Below are 26,349 nucleotides of genomic sequence, written 5' to 3'. Positions count from 1 at the left end.
TGTCCACTAACACGGTCACTCCATCATTCAAGGCTACTGGGTTGGTCAGGAAGGACTTGCCCTTGGTGAAGCTGTGCTGGCTGTCTTGAATCATCTCCCTGTTCTCCATGTGCCAGAACACAGCTTCTAGGAGAATCTGCTCCATGATTTTCCCAGGCACAGAGGGGAGGCTGAGAGGTCCCTGGTTGCCAGGGTTTTCCTTTCTACCCTTTTAAAAGATGGGTACAATGTTTTCCCTTTTCCAGTCACTGGAGACTTACCCTGACTGCCAGGACCTTACAAAAACCATGGAGAGTGGCTTGACAACATCAGCCAATTCCCTCAGGACTCTGGGATGCACCTTGTTGAGTCCCACAGACTAATGTACTTTCAGATTCCTCAGGTAGTCACAAGCCTGATCTTCATATACAGTGGGGAGCACTTGACTTCCCCAGTTCCCCTCTTGCAGTTCATCCACTTAAGAAGTGTAGGAAGAGAGGTTGCCATTGAAGACTGAGGCAAATAAATTACTGAGTACCTCAGCCTTCTCTTCATCCCTTATTATCAGTTTTCTGGCATTATTCATCAGGGAGGGTACATTTTTTTGACCTTCCTTTTCTGGTTAATATACTTGTAGAAGCCCTTCCTGTTATTTTTTGCATCCCTTGCCAGGTTCAGTTCCAGCTTTGCCTTGGCCCTCCTCACTTCATCCCTATAAAATCAAATGTCATCCAAAACCAAATGTACTTATCCAAGATTCTTGTTTTGTGGCTGTTCTCTGTAGATTGCCTTCTTTCCTTTTAATTTAATCAGCTGTTCCCTCCCATCCCAGTCTCTTGCCATCCCTGCTGGGTTTCTTGCCCCTCTCATTAGCACCCTGTCCCTCTAACCTTTGCATCTCATCCCACAGCTCACCAGGGACAAATCAGCCCTATTAGTTCCTGAGCAAAGACTCCTCATTGAGAAACTGTGGGGGGTGAGTTCCGTCTGATGACAGCATGCCTAGTGCTGCATAGGCCTTTGATTGTCAACACCACCAGAATTTTAGCAGTGACACCAGCCACAGAGCCAAGTATTAACAGACTCAGCCAGTGCTGCTACCTTCAGCTGTATGTATAGAGGAGAAAATTACACGTGTCTCAAATTTCTAAATGTCCCAAGATCCCAAAGATCTTTTTGACTTCCCTCAAACTCTATGTTGCTACTTCATCAGCCCCAGTGATGAAGATCAGTATTGAGTAGTTGTCATGGGACAAGTGTAAGCTTCAGACAAGCCTTGTCTTAGTCTCAGATTTTGGCAGGAGTTTAAATGTAAGAAATTACTCTGGCCCACAAGTTTTAAGACTGGCATATCATGTCTATTTAAAAAATGAATTATTTATTAAATAGATAAAAGATAACAGATGAAAGGACTTAATCAGACTTAGTACAAAATACAAAACTAAAAGGAACTATTAGTAGACTACAGCATAACATAGAACAGTGCACTCTATCAAGGTATCTAAATTAAAGCCAGCAAAAGAAATAGTATTAATTAGGAGTAAGATGTAGTTTAACACTGTAATGACAATAATGTACACAGATTCCCTTCACTGAACCCCTGGGGAGTAACTGGGAAGTAAGCATTCCTACTCATGGGAGAAATCCCACACATTTCCAGGGAAATGTGTAGAAGATTTCTTCTTTGTGAAAGTTTGGTGTCACTTTTATAATCATAAAGGGAGGTGTCTATTAGTTGGAAATCCAGCTTATCTTTCCAGATCTCACTTTAGCAGTATGATGTTTACCAGCAGCTGGGAGATGCCGGACCATTGTTAACCCCACAGCACCAAAATAACTCACTACAGGACAGCTTGTCCTGTTTGAGTTATCTGACCAGTAAACAAACAACAGATAAGCTCCTGTGGGAGGTGAGATGCCCTTCTCCAGTAGTAGTCTGGGCGCCTCACCAGGCTAGGAAGTTTCCTGTTGATGTCCTTAACCCAGGTCCTAGAGAGTCATCAGATACTCTCTAGGGGTTGGGCCCAATCAGCATATTGGGTCCTCTGTTCCCCTTGGAAAAGAATCACCTACAACTATAACCCTTGTTTTATTCCTCTTGGAAGTTGTTGTAATATGAGGAAGTACACATTTCTAATTGTGGTGACGCCTCTGGTGTTACCAGGCTTTCATCCTCCTCATCCTTTGGCTGGTCTTCCATGTAAAAAGGCTCATAATTTTTGTGCAGACGCACCTCACTGTGGGAGTGAGGTAGGCAAAGAACGATTTTTCTTGTACCCCAAGCATGGACTATACTCCATTTGCTCCTTTCTTTACAACTATTACCTCCTTGCTGGAGGATGGACAGAGGATTCCCTTGATCTTGCATTATTTCTGGTGGCTGCTCCTGTCTCATGGAGGCCAGAACTCGGTTCCAGCGGTCTATCACACTTTCTGGTGCTCTAATACTCCTTAACCTTTCTACTTCATCCTGCAGCTCTGCTACCAGGCTGAGCAGGTTATCCACCTGATCACATCTGACACAACTGCTATCTCTGCTACAATCCAGTGGAAAGCTTAGGCATTCCCTATAGCCTGATGCTTGGACAGCTGTGTGTTTTTTTAGTGAGCTCTGTCTGGGTCTCTGCCTCCTTTTTACAAGCACAGATGAGTGGACACCATTGTTGAGCTCTTCCCAAGAGAGTGATGGACACCAGCTGGAGCTCTTGACACCTTAGAGTAACTGAGTAAACTTCTGCAAAGCAGTTACTGTAGAGACCAATTATTCCTTTTCCAGGGTGTATGGACACATGTTTTTAGCAAAACCAATAAAGTACCAGATTACTTCTTTCTCAACAATAACACCTTAAGACTTGCAAGTAAATGCTGCTGTTTTTTCTAGCTGATTTGCATTTGTCTAGCTATTCCTTTTAGGAGCTCCACTCTCCTCTACCTCTCTGATGACTTCAAGCTTGTAGCTCTGTAATTCCACAGTCACTGTTGGGTCAGCTTGTGCCTTGTGCAAGACCGTGTAGAACCACAGGCAGCCCTCCTCCATGTAAGAGTCAGCAGCTGCTTAACATGAAAACCTGGCTTAAATTTAGTAAAAGAAAAGGATTAAGGAAGCTTTCCATCAACAAACTAGAAAAAAAGCAAATCAGCAGAAATAAAGCAACCCAGCTTTAGACTATATTAATCAGAGAAGTCTGTACTCCTTTCCTGTGCCAGTACTTTACAAAGTCCCAGGATAAAGCAGATCAGTTTCCTCAGCAAATCAGAAATATTGATGCAGTTGCCTTGCTTTTCTGGGAGTAGTCTTTTTTGCTGTTTATGTACAGCTGCCCCTTCTTCTGCCAGCTCTCCTGGCTGTCCCTACAGCACTAACCTGCTGAATGACTTTTCCTCCATAACCCCTGGGGTTCTTTAGCTATGTTGTGCAGCATGTGCAGCTCAGCCAACTTTCTGGAGATGCAATTTCCTCCTGTAGTTTATTGTGAGAGTATAAGGAAGAACTCACAGAAATAAGCGCAAGTGACAGGCCTGATATTTAGGTGTGTTTTTTTAAAAACTAACTCCACTCAGTCCCTATATTTTTCAAGAGCCTTGAGGGTACTGCCAGCACCCTGTGTTCTTTAAAACAGACACACTGAGCTAGGCCCTGCTCCACTGTCTGACCCCATTCAGATCACAGTGTTCTCCTAAGGTTTGTTAGAAATCCGGTTAAAATGATCCATGATGTTAAGAGCTATGGAGCTAAAGACGCCAATAGTCATTTTGATGGGAGCCCTCACATAGCGTTAAAATCTCCAAGTGCCTTCAAGTTGCTGTCACAAGGATGTCAGACACCATGTCTTACAGCATGCTTGAAGAAATCTGCTTGGACATGCAAAGCACGGAATGGAAAGATTATCTTTGAGGCCAGACCTCCATTGCCAGGGTCAGATCAAGAATAATCAGGAGGTTCCTGGGTGCCTGGACCACTCCTAACACCCACTGATCATAAGCAGACTCCTTTGCAGCACTGCAGTGGGCCTCACCTGCGAAGCATAGTTTCTCTAGACTACTTCTGCCTTGGGAGGAGAAATTTACTACTTTAGTGCTGAAGCTGGAGACTGGGGGCTGTGACCTCTCTGTCAGCACTGTTTGAAATCCTGTCTTGTGTGAAGCTGAGGAGCCAGCAGAGAAATTCAGACCTTCAAATTTTGATGGGTGATATTATAAGAAGTAGATAGTAAGAATCCAGGACACCTTTCTGGAGAAGAAGAACCCACACAGAAGGATTGGCTGTTGCCCATCATAATGGAAGTTTTCTGCTGGCACAGGAAATGAGAAAAGTTGTAGATGAGTACATCATCTCTGAGCTGGGAGCAAGCACTTTGTTTGACTGACACGGCCTGCAAAGGGGATTTGACTAACTCTTGGTGTGCCTAAGTGTCACTAGAGAAACAGAGAGCACAGTCACACTGAAAAATAGGTCACCTTCACTTCCAGCTGCTTGGCATGAGCCAGGAGATGGACCAAGGGCAAATTTTACAAGTGCCTGTCTGCATCAATGCCAGGAGCCTAAAAGCCTGAAAAGTGTTTGGTTCCATGGTTAATAAGATGTTAACAAGTTCCTATGACAAGATGGCATTAACTGGAGAACTGAGTGGGAGTTCTGGTGTGAACCCCTTGATCTGCTGCCTGAGGTGCATAAACTGTCATTGCAAACAGCAAGGCTGTCAGGTGGCTGCTGGAACTACCAAACAGTGACTGACTTACACTCCTGAGAGGCTGCTAAAAGTCTACAGTCAAGAATAAAACTACAGAGCACATGGGTAAACACTGTGCATTGAGAAGAAAAGGCATGGTTTTGTAAAGCTGTGTGCTGCCCCATTTGCCTGATGAGTCTTTGTAGATCACCCTCCAGAAAAAAAGTGCTGGCACCAGTTTATTCAGCATGTCCATCAAGATGCTGGAAAATGATGTAAATGAGAAAATTTAAGGCATTTTGTGCAGAGAATGCACGTCTTGTGTCTTGTCTCCAAGAAAGCATGCTGAATACAGAGAATGGAAAGAAAAGAGCAATTTAAATGTCTGTGGAGATGAAAAAACTTTCAAAGGACACTAAAAAGGCAGGAGCTATTAGTCTGGGACTGAACTGAAGGATATCAGACTGGCATATCCAAAATCAGTAAATAGGAGCCCAAGCTTAAAGTGGAACCATAGCTCATCAAATCCTACAACACTGGATCCAAGGGGGTGGTTAAAAACAGAAAAGAAAGAAACTGCTTCTGCACAGAGGAGTATACAGAGGGGAAGGGAATTCTTGGAACTTGTTGGAATAGGAAGTTGTGGGAGCAGACTGTGTCACAAAGAGCTGGAGAAACTCATGTAAGGGAATTGCCTTGTGCCTTTTGCTGATGCAGCTTTTCCTGCTGCCACAGCTGGACACATGGTATTAGCTGAAAGAACTACTGTGCAGCAGCAGTAGCATTTTTTTTTTTCTCTCTTAACCATGTCTGCTCACACTTGATCCCATATATTTTCTCCAACAGCTCACTCCTCCTTTAGGAGGCTCCTTCAAGGAGCTGTGTGATGGACAGTGTCAGATGGGACGGAGAGGGACACCCATGTTGGACAAGATCCTGTCTGGTCCCTAGCTGGATGGGGTGTCTCCCATGGGGCTCTGTAGCTTTCCCAGCCCTGCAATGCACTGCAGACATGGATTGATGTGGTGTGGGCATCCCAAAGCACGTGCACCACGCAGTGCTGGAGCAAGGCCTGCAGGGCAGGGTGCATGGGCACACGCTGGCTGGTGCCACTCAGCCCCTGAGACAAGGCAGGCCCGCTTCTCTCTGTGACCTTTCCTGACAAAATTGCTTTCATTATGGGGCTAAGAGCTGACCCAAAAAGAGGGTCAAGTTATTAAAAATAAAAAAGTAAAGGAGGATGAAACAAAACAGAGGAGGAAAGAAAGCTCTGGGCTCAAATGTTTGAGATGTCAGCCTCATAAATTCAGCATCAGCTTCCTTTGGTCCTCAAACCAAGTCAGCTCTAATGCTATTTGCAGATATAGATTGGTGTCTTTTTCATTACTGTTATCAAATGATGCATTTGTGGTGCAGCTTCAGAGCCCTTTCTGCCCTGGTAAGTGGATTATGCATCCTGGTGCCAGCGCTACTTGAGCTATACTTTTAATACTAAAAATAACAAAGAAATAATAAAATACCTCCCAGGCTTTTAGATTTTCTTCTTTTTCTTTTTCAAAGATCAAATTAAGATATTTATATCTTCAACAGGCAGAAAGGACCTGACCCCTGCTTTGTTAGCAAAATGTGACAAGAAGCACTTTCTTAGCATTTGCAATCACCACTATCGTCAGCTAAACTTCTGGGAAATGGTGACACTGTTTCTTCTTGCTGCTCAAAGCTGAGCCAAGCTTCCCAAGATGAACAACCCCTCTGCAGGCTGGCTGGCTGCCTGATGTCGCTAAGGCATTTTGCATCCCCCTGCCAGCACTGAGTATGAGGGAGGAATGAGTTGCTGCCCCTTCCTAAGACTGCTGGAGTGGAAGTAGAGAGGTCCATTGTCCCTCTCCCAGTGCACATCCAACCACATCGCATCCACACTTCCAGCCACAGGTGGCATATTTTATGCCTGTGTTTGGCAGGCTCACCTGCCTGGCAGTTGTGCTGCTTGGAGATGCCCCAGGAAGCAGTGCATTTCTTTTGGAGCCCAACAGCAGTTGCTTCATATGAGTAGTAAACCTGACTGTGGCTCTTTAAAGGAACACTTCTCTCCCTTTTGGAGCACGTCTCTCCCATTGCCCAGTAGAGACGAGACGCCAGCAGAGGTCTGAGTGCTCTTGAGTCTGATGAAGAATGGATAATTTTTCTCTACCAGAAATATATTAGTGTGACAGTAGGTATTTCTGAGCCCATTTTTCACATATTTCTGGATCTGTAATTTTATTTCCCTTCTTATTATTTGCCTGCTTAAATCCTAAGGATATGGAAAGAAGCTGGATAGTTCTGAACTCATGTAGTAACATGGAAGCACATGGGACAAAATCTCATGTGTGATCACAGGCACAAGCTGGTACAGGAGTCTCTGGGTCCATTCTGTCAGCACCTGTTCAGCCAGCAAAGGTAGACCTCAGCTGGAAGGATTTTGGGAGTTCATTTACTTGCTACCTATCTGAAGCTCTGTGAGCCTCATGGTTTTATGCTTTAGTTTTTTGTATTTCTTCTCAACTGCCTATGATTCTTCCAATGCATGTGTGAGATTCACCTCAAATCCTGATTGCTGCCATGACCTGTGTTCTCTCCACCCTCACTACTCTCCCCTCTTTTCACAGGGACAGCATGTGCTTAAGCACAGAGTGGGGACATATTCACTGATGTACATGCAGTTAAAATATTACTAAACATCTGTGAAGCAAGGATGAAAAGATTGCCTGAGATCAAAAGTGGTGTATAAAAATAACACCAGAAGAGAAATGCAGGCTCTGCAATGTGCTCTTCCAGTAAGAGCGGTATTGACCAAAGAGTGAAATAAAAGGTGGAAACATGAGCTACAATCAATTTTTTTGGGTTTTTTTAAACTTTAAAAAAAGGAAAGAGACTTAAACACTTGACAGCTGCTGAGTCAGGTCTATAGCACCCAGCATGTCAGACTCTTGGTAAAGAGAGAGCAAGTGAGAAGCCAGGCAGTTCTGTAGGTGCTGCATAAAGCCCTGCTGAAGTCATTAAGCTGGGATGAGCTTATCGTGATAGTCATGAGCTTGCCTGATCAGTTCAAAACTTCTTGACTTCAGGTGATGTTGGATCTCTGTAACACTGTAACTCTGTAACGCTACACTGTGAGAATGAATCCATTTAACATGCTAAACATTAAAGTTTAAATCTGCAAAACAAATAAGACATTTTGCTGTCTTTCTACTATCAGTGTTGGTGAGACCTCATCACCCCATGCATTTCAGCAGGTTTGAAATCTCATCCTCCTTCATTCTTACAGAGATTCTGATGAGAAGGCAAAAGAAAAAGAGAAAAAGATGCAGGACCAGAATTTCACTAGGCAGAAATCTGTGTTGCTTAACTGAAGACAATGGAACCACATTGAGCTACTACCCCAGTTAAGCTTTTGTCCATAATGGCTGCAGAGACCTCAAGAGCAATAAACGGCCAATAAATTGAATGCCGTAACTTACAGCCACTGAAAAGAAACTTGGTGTCAGAAATCACAGAGCACAAAAAAGTTTGTTATATTAACAGGTCTGACTTTCTGCAGGGGTGTGTCACCTCAAGTTTTCCGGTGCTCTGCACTGTTGTGGTCTCACCTTGAATGTTGTATGAAATTTTGGGCTCCTCAATGTAAGAAAGATATTAACATCTTAAAGAGTGTCCTAAGGAAGGCAACCAAGATGGTGAAGGGTCTTCAGGGTAAGAGAGGGATCCTGAGGGGAAGCCGTATGAGGAACAGCTGAGGTGCCTTGATCTGTTCTGCCTGGAGGAGAGGAGACTGAGGGGAGACCTCGTTGCAGTCATCAGCTTCCTCATGAGTGGGAGAGGAGGGGCAGACACTGACCTCTTCTCTGCAGTGACCAGTGACAGGACCTGAAGGAATGGCCAGAACTTGTGTCCAGGAAGGTTTAGATTAAGTATTTGGAAAAAATTCTTCCCCCAGAGGGTGGTTGGACACTGGAACAGGCTCCTCAGGGAAGCACTAATCCTGACAGAGATCAAGTATTTGGACAATACATTCAGGCACATGGTGTGCTTCTTGAAGATGGTGCTGTGCAGAGCAAGGACCTGAACTTGGTGATCCTTGTGGGTCTCTTCCAATGAGCATATTCTGTGTGGTTATTTAACACGTTGATCAGGTGGCCAGGATAAATAGGGGCACATAAAATCAAAGGCAACATATTAAAAATCAAGCAAAAATAGCAGGGGGCACAAATACACAGTCTGCAAAGACATTGGGATCTAGCATAGGGGGAATAGTAGGAGATATTGCCTTTGATTTTAAGAGCTTGGAACTCTGTTTATTTGAGGGGAAGAATGACATCATTGTCTGACTATGTCAGCTAGAAAAGTTTAATGTGAGGAGAGATCATTACGGAAAAATGATGGAGTCAGCCACCAAGTCCATATCAGCCAGAAAGACACAGCTGTCAGCTTTTCTTCACTTAGACCAGGAGTTAAGCACACACAGGAAGAAGACAAGTTCGATCTCCTGTGCTCATGCAGCTCAGATGTAGGTTGACTGGTAGCTCTCAGGATCAGCCAGCCAGCTAACAATCAATCCTAAAAGCAAATGCTCCATGAAGCAAGGAGATGAAGGTTGTATCTTAGGTCAACCCTTAGCTCGTGTTTCTCCAGGCACAGCACGAATATTAAGTTCTGCTTCTACAAGCAGACAGTGGCTGAGATGAAGAATTAATTGCCTTGGGAAGAACCTGGACAGATTTTCAACATTTTTCAGAGGTTTCTGCTTCCTTTTGGCAGTTTTATAGTGGAGCAGATACCTTCTTCATGAAGAGATTGAATTTTCATGAATTCTCATGTCAGATGACAGTCCAAGGTGGCCTGAAGCATTCACAGAGCAGGACATGATAGCCTGCCCCTGCAGGTTTCTTCCTAGCCTCAAACCACTGACCATTCTTAACAGTGGTGACTGATGGGGCTCCTCAGCATCACCACCTTACCATGCCCTTTTCCCCTTCATTGACTGCGCCTTCTTTCTTGGGTTACTATCTCTTGGCTTTGCTTTAAGTCTTGTTTGCCAAGACCCAAGGAGGGCCTTAGCTCCCCATAGTGAAGGAAGATGGGTTTAACCAGTACAGGTGGCCATGAGTTGCTCAATGGACTACATGAAAAACTAGGGAAAATAAAAAAAAGGGAGTATGTAAGCATGAAAGTGTTTGAAAGTGGAGATTTACAATGTTGGAGCCTTGAGCCAGGCAGTTAACTCACAGTGTCTTTGTAAGAACGCTGCCTTCTCCTTTTTGCCCTTCGTCCCCTGAGTAATTAAAAATCCAGTGGTAACTGCTGTGACGGTAGCTGATATGTCAGCGTTGTTAGTTCTCATTGCAGGGTATTTGCTGGGCTGCCAAGCCAAATGAACACTGCTCCACCAAAGTCATTCAAATGTCTCCAGATTGCAGCAGCTGAGAATCATTTTTACTAGCTGCAATAAATAACAATCCTGACAACCTGGCTTGGATTCAAAGTGCACTGCAAAATTTTATGCAAGTTGTTGGAATGAAATTATTCTGGAGGCTCCAGGCACTCCTCTGGGACACAAAAATTAATGACCAGCACTTAAGTTTATCAGAATTTAAAAGAAAAATGTCCTCCAGCAGCCTCCAGTAGTGCCTCTTTGTTTTATTAATCTTTGGAGATTGATGCAGATTTCAGCTAGGAAGACAAAATTTAGATGAGAAAAAATACAACCAGAGGCTTGCCAGAAAATGACCATCAGCTTTCAGTGCAAGGGCAAGGGGATACTTGCAAGGGCAAGGGGAAAAATGTATATTTATCTATATAATTCTATATAATGCTAATATACATATCCATCTATCTATGTACAAATAAAGCTATTATGTATAATATATGTTATGCATATTTGCAGTGTATCTTTCCATTGCAAATATGTGGAGTGAATGTTCAAAACAAGTTAAGGCAGCTCTTTTTGAAGAACATGTGGTGAGGATGGGAAATCTGCAAGCCAGGAGAATTCCTTGGGGCTGTTGACTTGAGAAGTTTGAAAATTAGTGTATTTGTACATAGCAGAGACATGACCGTTATAGTAGCTGTAACACACTGGTAGGAGAGAGGAAAATGAGGGGAACTTATCTCTTCTTTGGATGTCTTACAGTCAAACTGCCTCTGATGCATAAGGATAGGTAGATAATTGAGATTATTATTCGTGAAATCCAGCACACTTGCACACCAAGTGCTGAGATCAGTTGGTAAGAGATGCCATGAAGTCTCCAAGGAAGATGTAGTGCTCGTGTGGAGTCAGAAATGCTGTTCTTTTTCTACCCTTGCAAGACCATTCTTGCTCACCTTGCAATCAGAGGAGCCCTTTCCTTCAGAAGGAAAGGGATGACTGGGGAAATGAGGAGACATTGCATAGTAAGAAGGAGGGAGACTAGACATGGTGAACATATATACATGTATATATGTTCACTTTCTCACTGGTTGGAACACTGTCTTCCTATATCACTCACAATTTAAACCTACTGCATGAAGGTAGGCAGCCAGAAGTTGCTAAGTCATGATGTCACTTATTTGAGGAATAGCTGAAGGAGCTGGGATTGTTTAGCCTGGAGAAAAGGGAGAATTATCATTCCCTGCAGCTACCTGAAAAGAGGCTGTAGCCACGTAGGGGTCAGTCTCTTCTCCCAGTGATGGGACAAGAGGAAATGGCCTCAAGCTGCACCAGGAGAGGTGCAGGTTGGATGTCAGAAGCATCACTGAATGTCATCACTGAAAGGGTGGCTAAGCATTGCCCAGTGTCTCAGTCCCTCTGGGAGCCTCTCAGGAACCCTGGGCCAGTCCCGACACAGCCGACAGCGGGGAGACACTCTCTGTGCCCCGAGGGTACTGAGGGCACCCAGGCTGGTCGCCTTTGCAGCAGGAGAGACACCAGAGACATCAGTAGAAGATAAAGGGTCGACTCTTAGCAGGGGTTAATCCAAGGTTTTATTCCAGGAGTCCCGAAGGAGCTCCTGCACCTCAGGGGCCTCCTGCCAAAAGCGCCGGGAGATGTGCCAAGGTTACATTTAAAGGGAGGTGGAAACTGAAAATAGATAACATTTTACTAACCAGTAAGTTACCCTAAGGGATGGGTACTGGGGATAGACATATAGGACAGCGTATGGAGCAAGGCTTGGGGGCTGACCCCTGGCCTCTGGCTGATCACTCGATGACCTGGGCCGAAGCTTCTAGATGGAGGGGATAGGATGGTGAGTGATTGACAGAGAGCCAGGGTGGGGGTTTGGGGATGATCTCATCCAGGGAGAGGGATAACACAGGTAAAGGGAGGGGGTACAGTCTGAGATAAAACATTTGGGAAAAATATGGGGATACAAAACAAAACTACTTCAATGTATTAAAAAGTATCAAAACACACTACAACACCCAGCCAAGTAGAGAAATCACCATCCCTGGAAGTGTTCAAGAAACAACTGGCTGTGGCGCTTAGAACTAGAGTTTAGATGACATCATGCTGTTCAGTCAAAGGTTGGACTTGATCAGGAACATTCTTTCCGACATTCATGATCCTGTGTTGTGAAAATACACCCCTTGGACAGGGCAGATTGCACATTCACGTATCTCCAGGCAAAAAGGATTTGAACACAGCTCCTTGTGTGATGTGCTATTAACTAAGGAGTACCTTTTTTGATATAGGCTTGAACATACCCACAGTTAAGAATCACACAATCACCGAATGAACTAGAATAGAAAAGACCTTTGAGATCATCAAGTCCTACCTATGACCTGACACCTCGTCATCAACTAAACCATGCCACTGAATGCCAAGTCCAGTCTTTCTTTAAATACCTCCAGGGATGGTGATTTCACCACCTCCCTGGGCAGATGATTCCAGTGCCCAATCACTCTTTCAGTGATCAATCTTTTCCTAATGTCTAATCTTTTCCGGGTGCTGCTAAGACTGTGTCCTCTCATTCTGTCAGTTGTTGCTGGGGAGAAGAGACTGACCCCCATCTGGCTACAAACGCCTTTCAGGCAGTTGTAGAGAGAGGTAAGGTCTTCCCTGAGCCTCCTTTTTTCCAGGCTAAACAATCCCAGTTACCTCACAGGGCTTGTGTCCCAGACAATTCACCAGTCTTGTTGCCCTCTGCTAGACACATTCAAGCATCTCAACATTCTCCCTAAACTGAGGGCCCAGAGCTGGACACAGCACTCGAGGTGTGGCCTCACCAGTGCTGAGTACAGGGGCAGAATGACCTCCCTGCTCCTGCTGGCCACACTGTTCCTGACACAGGCCAGGAGCCCTTGGCCTTCTTGGCCCCCAGGGCACACTGCTGGCTCATGTCCAGCCGGCTGTGGACCAGCACCCCCAGGGCCCTTTCTGCCTGGGCCCTGTCCAGCCACACCATCCCCAGCCTGTAATGCTGCAGGGGGTTATTGTGGCCAAAGTGCAGGACTCAGCACTTGGACTCGTTAAACTTCAAATTGTTGGACTCAGCCCATCTATCTGGACTGTGCAGGTCCCTCTGAAGAGCCCTCAGAAGAACAGCTGCAAGATGTTGGATATGCCCTGCGACACACAGACATGTGTGAGTTTACTCTTTCAAGGCCACATATTGCAAGGACCAAATCACATTCAGGATTTCCGTTGCTATTGTCCTGTGGTCTTGACTACCTGTTGCCAGGAGCTGGAGAAATCGTGGAAGTGTCTTGCTGAAAATACACCCCTAAGATTCAGACAGCACCATGAAGTTCACTTTTTACCAAAGGTAGCTGTGTGAGCATATGTTGGCAGGATAAGCTTGGTAAGGGCTAGATTTTGAAAGTGTGCTTATGGCTTTCCATGAGATCTTAAGTCTGCTCTTGGGAAAGTCATCACTGTTTGAGAAGAAGAAATTTATCTGCAGTAGCAAAAGGCTGGAATAAAGTTAAACTGGGGAAACTAGGCTTAATACAACTTGAATCTCAATGAACTTGCTGCTATAGAGTACTGGGCTTGTACACTCTGTCAGAGGTGTAATTCCTTATTTAGGATTGTTGTTCTTTGCAGATACACATCTAAAACAATTATTGTTCTTGGGCTGATTGCCTTGCTTGTAAACCTGGCAGAAACTCACTTCAGATCAAATTTCTGATCTGTCAGTTCAAGAAAAGGGGACCTTTGCACTCTGCTGTTTATTGCCTCCAGCTCCTCAGACATTTTCAGTGCTGGAAGTGGCAACATCTTTTATGGTAGGAGGAAAAACATATGTAATTACATGAGAACACCAAATTGTAGAGAAGGAAAGCAAACAAGAGCTGAGGTCCTGGAGAAGCAGCAGAGGCAAGGAAGGAGTGGGGAAGTGGTCTTGAAAATACAGGTGGGACTGGCTGGACAACTACATGTGACAGGTAATGGAATAATGAATGGCTGCCTTGTCCCAGCATGTTGCCTCTGATGCTACCAGCTCACTTCACACTATGCAGTGTCACATGCAGGCAGAGGAAAATTTTCCAAAGACCTAAGCAGGTCATAGCTAACCTGAGTAAGGATATTTTACCTCTTTCAAGGGTCTGTAGATATTCAGGTTTCCTCTTCTCAAGTGCCCAAGAGCAGATCCCAGTTTTAATCCTTTATACTCCTTAAATTCCTGAATGTCTGTCAGGCTGATTCATACACAGACTCTGGGTGCTATCCTGTATTGATTTCCATCCATCCAATTGTGTTGCACCCTCCACCTTGCACTGAATCTACAAGCCAGACACAGTTGCTGTGTTCATGCTGATCAGGTTCAAAAGTCATGTCAGACCAAGCTGATGGAGAATGGTAATCGTGCATAGCTGCAAAAATGAGGGTAAGGGACATGCCTACAGGACAGCCTGAAGTGGGAACTGGTTGGGCAAAACTGTATCTTGTCTGGGCAGAAAGTGCATTGTACATCAGGATGTTGTTACCATTGCTGTATATTAATTGGAATATGTTTTCCTTTAATTAAGCAAGCCTTGAAAGTGCCATGCAAGCAAAACAGTGTCACCAGTTAATGCAAGACCTTGCCCTCTTTAGATGTGTGCTTACCAATACCCTGCTGGTCTGGTTAGTCTCTTTGACAGCTAACAGGAAAATTACCTCTTTCAACTTCCGTGGAGGACACTGTCACATATTCCACCAGCCACTGTTCTCTTGCATGCCTCTATGTCACCCTCCCCCCATTTCCTTTCTGGAAAGAAGAAAGAGTATTACTATTCTCTGCCTTTCATCTTGAGACAAAAAAACAGCACACATTTTGCTGGATGACTTTTAAATGCAGAATTGCTGGATGATTAATGAGAATTTTATAAGAGACTCTTAACAGAATGCCTATGCTGCCTTTTATCTTCTAGTTTTCCTTTAGCTACTGCAAAGCTGCCAAACTTCCACAAGGTGCTGGAGGAGAAACAGTATTTGGAACAGATAGAAAAGAAGTTATTTTAACTGCTGATGCCTTGTACGGCTCAGCTGTTCTGTGTAACTTGTGTGCTTTGTGTGTCTCCACATTTGTGGAACTGCTGTTTGCAGTGGGGTGGTGGTGGGTTGATCATGGCTGGATGCCAGGTACCCACCAAAGCTATTCTGTTAGAAGGTCTATCCCCCTTCTCAGTTGTATAGGGGAGAAAAAATATAATGAAAAGCTCAGGGGTTAGAATAAGGACAGGGAGAGATCACTCATCAATTACTGTCGTGGGCAGAACAGACATGGGGAAATTAGGTTAATTTACTACCAATCATATCAGGGTAGTGCAATGAGAAATAAAACAACAAAAAAAAATCTTAGAATTCCTTCCCCCCACCCCTCCCTTTTTCCCAGGCTCAGCTTTACTTACAAATTCTCTACATCCTCCACACCTCCCCAGCGGTGCAGGGGGACAGGGAATGGTGGCTGTGATCAGTTCATCACATGTTTCTGCTGCACCTTCCTTCTCAGGGGAAGAACTCCTCACTCTCTTTGCCTGCTCCAGCACAGAGAGTCTCCCATGGGAGACAGTCTTCTATGAACTTCTTCAGTGTAGGCCCTTACCTCAGGCTGCAGTTCTTCATGAATTACTCCAGCATGGGTTGCCCATGGGGTTGCAAATCCTGCCAGCAAACTTGCTGTCCTCTGGGCTCCCTGAGGGATCCATCTGCTTCTCCATCTGCTCCAGCGGGGCTCCTCCACTGGACCGCAGGTGATCCCTGCTCCGCTGCAGACCCCATGTGCTGCAGGGGTACAGCTGCCTCACCATGGTCTTTACTCTGGGCTGCAGAGAAACATCTGCTCTGGTGCCTGGAACACTTTCTGCCCCTTCTTCACGGGCCTTAATTTCTTCAGGGCTGTTCTCTCACATACCCTCACTCCCTCTGTCTGCAATTGCCTTGCCCAGTTGTTACACTCCCCCATCTCCCTTCCTTTGTAGATACATTATCCCTGAGGCTCTACCACTGTTGCTGATGGGCTCAGCCTTGGCCAGTTGAGGCTCCATCCTGGAGCCAGCTGGCACTGGCTCTGTCGAGCGCAGAGGAAGCATTTAGCATCTTCTCACAGAAATCGCTTCTGTAGCTCCTCCACTTACAAAACCTTGCCACGCAAACCCAATACAATGATACAGCTTTAGCTGGTGAGTATGTGCATTTATGGGCACCAAAATGTTGCAAAGGCAAAATATAGCACAGCTGTAACACTTCTTTATCTTGAGTCCATGCTTTCTAGGCATTTTGTGGGGCTGAAAGGTACCTTGCAAAAAACAAAGCTTCTCTTGAGCGTTCCTAAGGGAGGGAGACTTTTATAATATCTCACAATAGTGGCAGGGAAACCTTTCTTTTCCTTTTGTGATGCTCATTTCCATTCTTTCACAACTACTACTGGCCCTTGGGCTCCCATTTACTGTGTTTTTATGACCTGGTCTCATAGAGGCTCCCTAAATCAAGGCTCTGCTTCTGTGACTGCCATATGTGTAGAGTAGTAAAATCAGCCATACAACTGGTTTGTTGGTAAAATCAGCTGGTAAAATAAGCCATGCAACTATAGCAAACAAGGACGCATGGAGAGGCTACCAAGACCCTTCCTGTGCCAAGCGCCCAATTAGCTGTTCAACAGTGCAAAAGATCTGCCTGAGCAAAAAGGATCTGCTGGTGACTCAGGCTGATGTATCCAGGGCAAAAATAACCCTACTGAGTTTTTCTGTATAGCCCTATGTAACCTCAGAGGAGTTTAATGTCTATACAAATAAAAAGGACTACTGACTCCGTCCCCAAATGCACTGTGGTATTAGGCACAGTACTGGGAAGAAGGCTGGAGCAGTGCATAACAAGGGTAGGAGCCAAAGATCTGAGGTCAAATCCTTACGACCTTTGCAAATCAAGCAGACTTTGGTCTTGTTGGGGCATCACAGAGGACTTGTCAGCACAGGACACTGAAGAAAAATCATCCAAATTTAACAAGAGGTGTGCATTTCCAATGCCATAATTGAACTGCTAAGAGCACAGTGTGGATATTCTCAGAGCTGAAACGGTCACAATTCTGTTGAGTTTAATTGACTTAGGGCAAGAATTGAGTTAAATGAATTAATGCCAAATTAAACTAAACTGAGGTCATAGGGCTTTAGAGGAATTTAACAAATCCCTTTTCAAAGTTATTTTGAATTAATTTCCTCAAATGTTCCTGTGCCAACAAAGAACAAATGTTTGTCTGCAAAGGGACATTAATTTCGTTAATGTTATGGGATTAACATAAAGAAAAAGAGTGATTTGTGATTCACTCCCTGTGCATGTGCCTTTCTCATGCTGGCCTAAATATACCAATTTAATCTCATCTGCTCTGGAGCAAGCGCTGTTGTAGAGTGGACCATCAGGGGTAGCTGTTCCAGAAGAATCCTGGTACAGGAAAATGCTGAGTGCTGCAGAGAAATCCATTCCAAACTGCCAGTCCAAATTTAATTCCTTAATGTGCTGAATGGCAGTTCTTTGTTACCTTTGGAATTCAATAGCTCAGAAAACTGATATCTCCTTCTGAACACACCATTACCTACTCTCTCTCTCCCCTCTTTTTCTTTTCTTTTAAAGTGCTAGACTTGAAACAGATAAGGAAAAAACCTAAGGCAATGATTTAAATTCTAAAGTAGTATTAGGAATGTATTGCAGGCTATGATATATGTAATTGAAAATCTATAAATACATCAGGCTGATGCTGGCTAAATCAAAGCCAGGTTTACTTCTATTACTGTTAATCTTTGGAGTGGTCTTGCTCTCTCTCCACTCCCACACCCTCATCCCTTGTGAGAGAAAATTGCACATTCTTTTTAATGAAATTACAGCAAAGACCACCACATGTGTAATTTTAGCAACACAAATTATTTAAATGAAATCCAGAGTAGTAAACTAAACAAACCAAATGAAATATTGCACAGGCAGATATGAACATGAACGTGAAGAGAGGGAGACAGGCACATTCTGCTTGCTTAAGAGCAGAGCGATATTTTCAGACCAATTTCTTCAGAAAATGAATGTTATGCAGTAACAATGTGCGTGTCCCAGCAGTTCTAACAAGGTGTGATTATCTTGGCCAGGTACAATCCAGTTTGAAGAGCAGGATCTCATGATAATGACATTACCCAGTCCTAGAAGAGAGTTAGAGAAGTCTTGACTCACTCTCCTGCTGAAGAGAGGGCTTACATAAAGTGTAACTGAACCCACACAGCAGACACACTGGATATGTGCTTTGTTCTTTCCATTGCTCAAGGAATGGCTTGGTTTTCCAGAAGCACACTACCAGATGTTCACAGATGTGTCCAGATTATGAAAGAACATGGAAGAATCGTCACCCAATGAGAGTTTCCAGTCTCCATTTCTCCACCTGGAAGGACATAAACTCTTTTCCTCAGCTCATTCCACTTCTTCCACCCTGACAAAAAGGAGTTGGCTGAGGACAAGGAACCAAAGCACTTATCAGCTGCAGAAAATTGGCATTTTACTGTCCCCAGGGGAGGAAATTATTCTTTGCCCTCAGAACTTCAAAATACTGTGCTGGGGTAGCAACAAATTGGGTTGATACAGTGGGGTGAGAGCTCTTCCCCTTTAAGAGGGGCAGGGGTGCTGGTGCAGAGCCAGCAGGGATGTGGAAAGCACAGCAAAATTTAGCAAAATCTATCCCATCCCGTGGCAAGGAGGTCTGCAGCTCGCCCACCACAGGTAGGTCACTCACCTGGCTGCTAACACCAATCTGTCCCTGCAGCCTGCCGTGTGTGGCCAGGGCGAGCTGCTGAACACAGTGCTCTGCAAGCTCCAGGCAAAGCACCGCTTGCCTGCAGAAACTGAAGGGTATGAGCAACATTGATTTGCACAAAGTGGTGTTTCATTCTGGAGCTTTTCTGCCCCTTTTTGGCTTTTGTGTGGCTGATGAATTATTTAGTAAACAATTGGCTTTCTTAAGAAAACTGCTTTGACTCCATGTGTCCACTAAGATGCTCTGGTGACATTCAAGAATAAAAGCAATTTAGAGAGGGAGAAATACCAGAATTGGCTCTTAGTAAGTCTAGAAATATTCACAGTGCAGGCCTTGCATTGAGATCAGAACATTGCACAATGAATAAATTGTGGCTGACATTTGATCAGTGACTCATTTTCCAACTATTTGGAAAGGAAGTATTGATCCCAGTGTGCTGGAAAAACCCTAACACTTTGCTAGAAAATGCCCTTTTTAATGTAGCCTTTTGGAGGGTGGGATGAGGGAGGAAATAAAGAAAAAGCATTTGGTATCTTTTTGTTATGGCTGCCAGTATATTCTTGACATTCATTCTGGACTGTCATCCCAAGTTTGCAAATATATTCCTCTTATTCTCTCATTTTTGTTTTTTTGGTTGACAATGGCCTTATTGTTTGATATTTACTTGTATGTAAATAGATTTGGAGCAGATGACTGAAACTGCCCTCGAAGTTAAATATTATTTAAGTACACTAGAGTAATAACAGGGTATGAAACCAGGGACATTATTAAAAAAAACTTATTATAAAATAGATATTACATTATTGAAATTAAAAGACTGCTTTGGAGCCTGTTGATGCCCTTATTTAGGCTGCCCTCAGCCAGCTGGTTGATGATCTGGATCAACTGTAATGATGAAAAACTGACCATAGGATTGATTGATAAACTGTGAGTGATAAACCATGTTTCTACTAGTGGGTAAGGTCAGGTCTTTGCTGCCAACTGCCATGAGAGTCAAATCAGTCAAGTCTCTGGGGGACATTGGGATGTAGCGATCCCTGCTTAAATATTTTGGGAGACTTATTTTTTCTCCTCTGACCACCCTGTTATTAGTGTTGTGGAGGGGAAAGTTGTTCTCCTCACCATCTGCATGATGAGGGAACTCTGATGAGATTCCCTCATTTTCTGCCTTACTTTTGAAAGATGGAGTAGGAGAAGGGATTTGGGCTGGATGTCACTGGCAAGGATGGATATCCAGGTACACACAGTGTGGTCCTTGGAGAAAGGTCTGGCTGATGAGGTAGGTAGTCTCCCCTGGCATATATAGTTCTGGTCTGTGGGCTTTTTCCATGGTCCAATCTCCCCTGTTCACTTTTCAGTGGAAAGTCCTTTTGTTCTGTGTCAGGGTGAGTGAGGTGTCCCAGCAACCCTTTCTATATCGTCTATGACAGATGTACCCTTTTTTGTTCGTGCCACAGAGAGGGCTGTTGAAGAGATAGCTCTTCATAACTGGCATCTGACACTATCTTGCTGAATTTCTGTGTTTACAGAGGAAATCTTGAAGCTAGGAATGTCATCAGATGTGGGATCTCAGCAGCTCAGGACGGAGGTGCAGAGTGGCCAAGAACACCCCTGGGGGGCTCGGGAGTCCTGGAATGTTGCCAGAAGTGTCTGGTGGCTGGACTTTGATCCTACACAGGAGATGACACCTGTATGAGGACTGGGAGGATTTCACTGGGGTGAATGGTGAAGGGATAAGTTAATTAGAGTGTAAAACACAGGGTTTAGGAGTTCTGTACAGGGGGGTCTAAAGAAGTAAGATGGAGGAATTGGGGCGTGTCCTGTCCTTCTTCTTCTTCTTCTTGGCCTCCATCTTCTGTGGTGATGGTGGCACTTTGGGATTGGTCTTTACTAGAAGTGCACCGGTTAATAAGGGTAGAAGGTATTGGGGAAAAATCATAAATATTGTACACGTAACTTCGGGTATAAAGACAAGTGACCGCCCCGGGGGCTCTCAGTGTGCCCATGGCTGACTTGCTGTGCAGACCTCTGTCGGGCCGAGAGAAAATCTTTTAGATAAACAATTAATAAACACCGAGACCGAGAAAAGATCAGAAGTTTCTCCTCGTCCTTTGAAGCGCTGGGCTGTCCAAGGCCACCCTGGGCCTTTCCAGGCCACCTAAACAGCCGAGAAACCGACAATCAGAAAACCTTGCTAGGTTTGGGGATCAAAGTAAAACTGAAGATTAATAATATGTATTCAAAGCTAATCCAGAGCCCATGGCCATTAAGTATAAAACAAATTACATGCTTTTTCTTTCTTCAGACACAAACCTTTGTGTACCGTAGGAAACCTGTGTTGGTCTTTGGCTTTGACATAACTCTTGTCTGTCGTATGCCACCTGTTAGCTCCTTGAGGGGAGCAGCATTAGTGTGGAGCCTTACAGGATGGATATTCAGCATGCACCATCCAGAATGCCATCACTCCTCTCTTATTCAAATACTGTTGCAAAAAGCTCTGTTTTGTGCAGCTCTGAGCGCTGGAACAGCATGTTGATTTCACCATTTCACAGCTGAATGTTAGAAGTCATCACTGAATCAGTCAAAACAGGCCCAAAAACAGCAAGGGCTCTTCTGGGGTATATATGGTGCTGCACTAGTGACAGGTGGTTTTTCTGCCCAACAAGTTCTTTTCTACTTACAGTTTTTGTACTTGCAATTATTTTAAAACCTCCTCTCAGCTGGCAGATCCCTTTCATCATTTGGCAAGGAAGGGAAATCTTGGCATTTTCAAATGAGAGCTGAGGGATGTGAATAGGTTGGAATTACAGAACTGTGCTGTATGCCAAAGAGCAGTACAGCCTTTAATCATCCAACAAATTCTGTGTGCTTTATTGGAGAAATTAATATGAGAAATTCAATCTCTCTCTCTTTAAAAAAAAAAGAAGGGACAAAGAAGAATATTTAATTTAAAAAGTGAGGCTTCAGTGCCCACATCTTATCCAGAAATAGCTTTGAGGTGAATAAAACACAGGTTGAGATCAAAGGTCTGTGATGAGGCAGCATTTTGCTCCTGTTCAGGGTATTAGCTTACATTTCCTTTGGCATCCACTGTAGCATGTCATGCTGCCAGGGCCAGGCTGAGAGCAGCCCCAGCAGTGCCCAGCAGTCAGACAGCCCCCACACACAGACAGCTTTTCCCTGCTGCAGTGAATGACTGCACTTTGTCCTCCAAACATAGATGGGTGGCTTGTGGCTGTGAAGAATAGAGCAGTAAGGTGATGGGGAGGCTTGAGTGCTTGGCAACGCCTCTGCTTGGGGGTTAGCGAAATTGTACCCACTTTACCTCAATCATTGCCTACTTTATACCTTTCTCTTTTAGAACAGAACTTCATCTAGACTTTTTGGTTTTTTGTTTTTGTTTTGTTCTTCATCAGTTTCTGCTCCAAAGCTGAGTTGAGGTAAGCCAGGAACTAATGGCCCCCTGTGGTTGTCACTGCATGCACAAGTGTCACATGTGCATGTTTTCCCACAGGTGTCACTGGGACAACATAGCAACAAGAGATGTTGGAGTAATAACTCAGAATATGAGACACAGCCTTGCTCTTTCTCCCCTCTCCCAGTCTGAGCAATGGAGAAGTGGGATAACAGCCAGTTTGTCAACTATTTTGCCAGCTGCAGGGAGTTTTCTGTAGACTGGGCTGAACCAAGGCAAGGGCAGAGCACAAAGATGCCTCAGTGTGCAGGAGGCAGGGGTTGTGTGGGTGCAGGATCCCAAGTTCCCATCTCCAGAATGTGTAGGAAGACATGCATGGATATCTTGCTGTGTAGGGAGGTCTGGCTTTTTGCCTAGCAATCATCTCTTCTTTCAGGGAGATGGTCACATACCAGGGCAGAAATGCTGAAGTTTGAACTCTTATAGTCCCGTGGAAAGGAAGTGCTTTTGCATGTGGGCACTGAATTTTCACAGCTGACATCATTAGTATAAAGACTCTGTCTGACAGTCCATCAGCCAGTCTTTTTCCAGTGGAACAAAGGCTGGCATTTTAATGCACAGCCGTTTTTCTCTGGCTTGTCTTCGCTGCTTATCAGACTGGGAAACACCATGGAGCAAGTTTAGTGTGTTGCTGGAACACTAAAAAAAAAAAAAAAAAAAAAAAAAAAAAAAAAAAAAAAAAATTATTTAAAATCTTCACATCTCTAAAGGTGAGAAGCAGAGAGGAATCAAGGAATTAATCTAAAGAAAGCGCATCAGAAAACACTCAGCACAAGAACAAGCAAAAAGGATGACCTGGCCAAAGAAACTCTCTCTCTAGTTTTTAACTGAAGAAGAAACCATTCACTTGGCCAGGACTCCACTGAAGTAATTTAATGGAAAACACATCCGCTCCCTTCTCTTGCACATTGTCTTAATAATTTTTTCTCCCTCCTTTTATTATAACTCAGTCAAAGATTGTGGTCTTTAGAAAAACATAATCTGTGATAACTGACCAGTCTTCAGAAACCTCTTGGAATCAGGCACATCTCTGGCAGAACTGTGATCCACACAACTTTTCACCCAAGAAGACAGAATTGTGTTTTTCCCCCCATTTAATTTTGTCAAATCTGATTTACTTTGCTAGGTTGACATTCAGCTGGAGAAAGACAGAGCAACCTTTCTGATCCAAAGGACAGATAAATATAAAAAGTTTAATGTGAAGTAGTGTGTGATGTGATGTAGGGTTTGGTATTCACTTGGGAGTAAAGGTGCCTTGATTTTCTCCACACTTTGCCACTCACCTGCTGTATGATCTTAGGGAACCATTTTGCCTCTATATGCTTTTCTTTTGTCCAATTACTTCATTTGTCTCTCTAGGAAAGGCTCAGATCTGTTTTCAGGGTGTGTGCCACATGGGACCCCAATTCCAGCAGGGATCTCATGGAATTGTCGCAGTGCACTGCACAGACAGGTGCTGCAGGAAGAACCTCACTGAGGCATGGAGCTCTCTCTCTTCAAAGTAACAACCAAAGTATAGGTTAAACAGTCTGACTGCTGTCTCCAAATGGCCTGCACATCTGAGAAAGGAGAGGCAGAAAGAGAGGCACCTCCAACACAGTCCACTCATCTTAGTCAGCCTTCTTTGGGATAAATTGCAGGCTGGAGGTGTCCACCAGGCTGACAGGCATGATGTCTTGGCTGGATTGGACATAAGGCTACAGATGTTTCAAGTGAAACACAGGGACTCCAGCCCCATGAAACAACCTGGTTCAGGGGTCAGAGAAGGAAACGAAACCAATAGACAAGGTGATGAAACTGACAAAATGCACCTCTAAGTAGAAAAAAAAAATATTAATTCAGTAATAAAAGTCTTGTTTTCAGTATTGTGTTGTTTTCTGCTGCCGATACATTTGTATGGTGCAGCAGAACTTTCTCCTTGCTGTTAATGAAATATAAGCAAATTCTTAAACCCTTTCAAAGTCTCAGTCCTGCCTGACTGAGGAAATAATGAGCAGTAGAATGGACTCTTCTGTGTCTGGACTGGGGAAACCTAAAGTGATAAATGAGCCTCTTGACTAAAGGTTAATTTAACTACCTGCAGAGTACTCAAACATTATATTGATGAAATTGTAGGTGAGAAAAATCTAGAGTGAGCACAGAGGAGAACTTCTTATAATTTTATAATATTCTGTTTTGGCTTCCTTTTTTGCTTTCAGTTTAAGAAGAAGAAATTTTAGACATGCGAAAGAATCAAGAGAATCCTGGACCAATTCACCTATCCATAACACAGGATTTGCCAACACAAGTTTATCACAATGAAAAAACTTTGCAGTAATATCTTCATATACCTGTATCACTGGAAACAACCCACAAGATATGTGGTTTCACCATGGGTTAGTGCTTGCACATGTGATTTAATAGTGGTATCTTCTTTGTGTCACACACTGCTCCTGTGAATTGGGCATTGCAGAGGTACTGCACTGGATGAATTGTGCTTCTGAAATTTTGTTGAGGTTCTTCGTGGATGTGTTGTGTTTAGCAGGTCTCATCCTGATTTGCAGCTGCAAGTGTTTTAAAAGCAATAATGTCAATAACAACTGAACATTCTGCATGTTCTGTTTAATCTAACTGCGGAGGGCAGTGAAAGATAGCTTAAAAATGTCAGATCCTATTTCACTGAAGGAGCACATTGATCTTCCAGTCTAGGTGATTTGATAAACTTTGGTACAGAAATGATTTGACAGCATTCCAAAGAGATGTTTCTGAGAAACTTTCCCAGTTTCTCGCAATCAGAAACAGCACTTTTTTTTTTTTTTTTTTTGAGACTGCTAACACAGTGCTGTTCAGTAAGCACATTGCTATCAGAAGACTGTGAAATCTCCCTCTGAATCTGGCTCATACAAGATGTAAATGATGGTGGAAAAGCCCAAATGTGGAGAATACCCAGAAAAGAGGTGCAGCTGGTGCATTACTGTCCCAGCCCTTGCTCTGAGTAACAGCAGTACATAGAATCATTCTGAGGTCTGTTCAGAAAGCATAACGAGGATCAGGGCTGTTGAAAGCATCTGCCTTGTGTGTGTTTCATATCCTCAGTGCCATCTGGTCAGCCTCTGCTGTCCTTCCCAAAGTGTGTCTCAGAGCTAGAAACATGCATGAAAATCCTGCTAGCACAGATGATGAAATTTCTGACATTTCCTTGTCTTGCCATCCATCAGAGTATGTATTCTTTCCCCTCAGGGAATGATGTCCAACATTGTGTCAGTGTTTCTGTGCCCCATCCTCCTTTGGGAAGCTCCTGCGCAGTTCTGAGTCTTGGTTGAGGTTGGCAGGCTCCACAGAGGGACCCAGCTGTGGGCTGCTGTGGGCACAGCCCTGTGAGAAGCAGGTGAGCACAGACTGGAAGAAAACTTCCCCAAGCAGTGTCCAAGCACAGGCACACCAAGCTAACAGGTTATTATCCTTGCATCTGCAAAAGAAGTCCAGCATGTGGTGGACTTGATTCACCTAGACGTGTCTGTAGCTCAGTTCTGTGCATCATTGCAACAGAAGCACAGACACATCTCTGCCTGGTATTTTCCTCCCTGTATTAGGCATATCACAAAGCAAACACAGAAAAAAATTCACTTTGCTCCATATAGGAAAAATACCACTGTGAATTACCATCTATCCAGTATGCATTTTGTTGGTTTAATTTCAGATTTTCTTTTTTCTCCCCTAGTACTGCTGTTCTTTTTCCCCCCCATTTAACTGCTGTTGTATTATCTCCACAATCACACTTGATAAAAAATTCTGCTTTCCATCTGATGAGATGCAGGGCCTTGGCTTTAAAAAGTCATAGTTCAGGTCAGTAAGAGCCTCCTAAAATTCCAGCTAAATCACTTGGACTTGACAAGCTTTTCTGTTGAAGCTGAAATAATCATAAACTCATGTTCAAGTAGTTTGCTTCATCTAGCCTTATGAAATAAGTTAATTATCTTGAAGAAATAAGATCCTCTGCCTAAATCCTAAATTATACGTG

General features: G+C 43.9%; 2 long non-coding RNA genes across 2 annotated transcripts in view; one reads left to right on the top strand and one right to left on the bottom strand.

The window, feature by feature from the left end:
• The window catches only part of LOC134431701 (uncharacterized), a 35,417-nt gene extending 19,373 nt beyond the window's left edge, over positions 1 to 16,044 (bottom strand). Inside the window, exon 1 of the long non-coding RNA XR_010031057.1 lies at positions 15,695 to 16,044. This is a non-coding gene — a long non-coding RNA (uncharacterized LOC134431701). The remainder of the gene's footprint in view (positions 1 to 15,694) is intronic.
• Positions 16,045 to 25,574: 9,530 nt separating this feature from the next.
• Positions 25,575 to 26,349, top strand: part of LOC134431700 (uncharacterized) — a 28,837-nt gene continuing 28,062 nt past the window's right edge. Inside the window, exon 1 of the long non-coding RNA XR_010031056.1 lies at positions 25,575 to 25,716. This is a non-coding gene — a long non-coding RNA (uncharacterized LOC134431700). The remainder of the gene's footprint in view (positions 25,717 to 26,349) is intronic.

This window comes from Melospiza melodia, chromosome Z, assembly GCF_035770615.1.
Source record: "Melospiza melodia melodia isolate bMelMel2 chromosome Z, bMelMel2.pri, whole genome shotgun sequence".
Taxonomy (NCBI): Eukaryota; Metazoa; Chordata; class Aves; order Passeriformes; family Passerellidae; genus Melospiza; species Melospiza melodia.
Note: the sequence above shows the minus strand (reverse complement) of the source record. Positions and strands in the feature narration are given on the sequence as shown.